The sequence below is a fragment of the Adiantum capillus-veneris genome, chromosome 19, assembly GCF_014529385.1.
Source record: "Adiantum capillus-veneris isolate H3 chromosome 19, ASM1452938v2, whole genome shotgun sequence".
Lineage (NCBI taxonomy): Eukaryota > Viridiplantae > Streptophyta > Polypodiopsida > Polypodiales > Pteridaceae > Adiantum > Adiantum capillus-veneris.
Window position 1 is genome coordinate 13,152,174 of NC_140949.1, and position 3,162 is coordinate 13,155,335.

Consider the following 3,162-nt stretch of genomic DNA (forward strand, 5'->3'; position numbering starts at 1 on the left):
GCAACACAAATTTAGACTTGCCAATTTAAGTAGCACATCTCATTGGTTTTGATTCAGTGATTTAAGCAACAATAGTCACAAGATCATGTTGCAATGGCTGGCCACCACTATCCTTAGTATGATTTTATTACCGGGATGTATAATGAAAGTGATTTTGAATTTTAAATTTGAGCTAGATTTGGAATTGGTTTATGATGATTGGTTGTCAACACTGTGTATGGGATTGGACTTGAACTTTATGAGGATTGATTATTGACCAATGAATGTGACCAATGATATTTTGATCCATTAGGATATGACATATACTGCTTATTCTTGTGGTATGGGACATTAGAATATGTAGTACGTGGATGGTTTGCAGATTTTTAACTTAGCAAACTGAGAAGAGTTTCTCTTCTAACATAGAGGTATGTAATGGAAATGGAAATAAATGTATTGCTATTGACAGGTGGCAAAAGCATAAGCAGCCAATGGACTATGCGAAAGGATATCACATTTATGAATATTTTTTTAAAGTGCTCTTTATGAGCTATGGTCACAGTCGTCTGGGCAGACATTCTGTAATCATTTTGAGCATTCAATAAATCTAAAAATAAATACGTGCAAGAGGAAAATGCTCACTCTTGCACGAGGGGGAGATTGCACCCAACATCTGTGTCCTTGTTTTCTCTTCTCACCTCTTCTCTCTTGTCGTACCAGTGTAACACTCAATTCTAGAAGGTGCACTTGCACGTGCTTTTGTGCTCTCTCTTGCTCTCTGTCTCTCTCATATTATATATAGCTTTGATTATGTGCAAGTATGATTGATCAAGTATGCAGATTTGTTGGTTTCATCGTCTAAAATGTGTTGTTTGTGTTTGTTTGCTCATCCTCTACCCTCTCGGCTATTGCATGATGTCGAGTTGACATGTAGTGGAATTGCCATCCAGTGATGAGGATCTATTGCAAGCTGTCAAGCTTCATTGGGAGAATACCACAAATACAATCGAGTCAGAATTAGCCTCCAAAACGAGAGTAATGGATCAACACAAGGACAACTAGGATAGGAGGCTATGGGAGGTAGTGTTTGACCTCTCAAGGTACTTGGGTGATACATGGATACTTGGGTGTTGCATCTCTTCTATGATGTACATGGATCTTTGTATGTGGCATAGGACAAGGTTTCTCATGGTTGCTCTTGCTTAAAGGCACATTGGCCTTTAGTTGGGAGATTGTTGGGGTTAAAGGTCAAGTGGTTGGTCACCCAATCTGGACACACACTCACACCCATCACATACACACACATTGTGTATACATTCTTTTGGTAGTCTAAGGAATAAGACCAAAGAAGCTTATCATTGAAGCTCCGACTACATAGTGCGTTTTTGTGTATGTGTGAGTGGGCATGCACCACATGTATTACCCAACTGGTATATACACCCATGATCTAGGGCACCTTATCTCTGTATTCGTATACCGGAGTAATACTATTTTATGTGTTATGTGCCCTTGAGCTTCTCCTTCATCTTCTCTATCTTCACATGCATGGTTACTGGTGTATTTCAACAATTAGCTTAGTTGAGGTACCTTGCACTTGAAGGTGAAGCTGCTAGCATTTGAAAGTTGTTGGGTAGGAAGGTGGCCTTGTGCTTGTGTCCTTTCAAATCCCTTAGAGGCCATTGTTCATGTTGTATTGGCTCTCACCAAGGGCCTTGGCATGCGTACAACCTTAGACAAGTTGACACCAAGGGGAGTGTTGAAACCTTGCTAATATGCAGGAGAACTAAATTTGGCTAGACATGAGGTCTCCATCATCTTAAGGTTTTTAGAACTAGATGGCTAGACTAATTTGTGAAATATTTCTATTGAAGACTGTATACGCAACAACAATACTGAGATACGTGACTATGGCACGACTTCCTAGAAAGTTTTCCCTGAAGGTGAAATTGCTAGCATTTGTGAGGTGTTGGCTAGCAAAGTGGCCTTCTGTGTTTGTCCTTTGAAATCATTTAGTATCCATTGTTCATGTCGTATTGGCTCTTGGAAGGTGTGTTGGCACCAAGGGGAGTGTTGAAATGCTACCAATATGTAAGAGGACACAAATTTGTGAAATTAGAGGTCTCCAGCACATTAAGGTTTTGGGGTTAGATGTCTAGAGTAATGGGAAATCTTTCAATCAAGTGTGCATGTGTGGTGACATTTTTGGGAGGGTTAACTTCTTGAACAATTTCCCCCAATTTTCAACGAATGCACCCAAAAAGAGTACACTTATATTGTCCCTACCTTAACCTCCGTTTTCATACCTACATACGTGGAAAAAGTAGTCGAGCCAAAAGTCAAATAATCCCGTTCTTATAGTTACCCCCACTTGTGTGGGGGTAACTATAAGTGGGGGTAATCCCGTTCTTATAGTTACCCCCACTTGTGTGGGGGGTGCCTTTATAGCTTCTCAAATGAGCAAGAATTTCCATTCTGAGGGTGTCTCTATGTTGGCAAAGCAAGCTCTAAATTTGTGACAAGCAAGTCTGCTTTTTGAGAAATGGTCCATTCCTCGTACTTTTATGTACTTAGAGTGGAGTTTGCGTACTTGCACATTAGTAAAATTATTGGCCTCACATGGTTTAGAGTACATGATTTCATGTACTTACAATGCAATTTGTGTACTTGCACATCAATAAAATTATTGGAGTTTGCCTACATGCACATTAGTAAAAGTATTGGCCTCACATGGTTTAGAGTACATGCTTTTATGTACTTAAACTATCCATTGTTTTGAGGCTTTTCATTTCAAAATTCCTAGTCTCTACTCTTCACCTTTGCCTACTCTGCACATAAATGAGACGGTGAAAAAGTGACATTGTGAGCATGCATCCCTTCTGACAAGCCGACAAAAAAAATAAAATTATACCCCCTACGTGCTTGCGAGAGAGAGAGAGAGAGAGAGAGAGAGAGAGAGAGAGAGAGAGAGATGCATGAAAGAGCTCCTTGTAGCTCCTTTTGTCATTGAGCTCTCTCGACTTGCCCCTACACGAGCTCATGCCACGTGTATTCTCTCTTTGTTTTTTTAAAACTTAAACAAAAGCATCCTGTGAGATTAGCCTCAAACAAATTGGTCCAGAATTGTTGCCACAATAATTATTTATTTGGCTAGTATATATTGGCTCCCACTCTACTTTATTCATT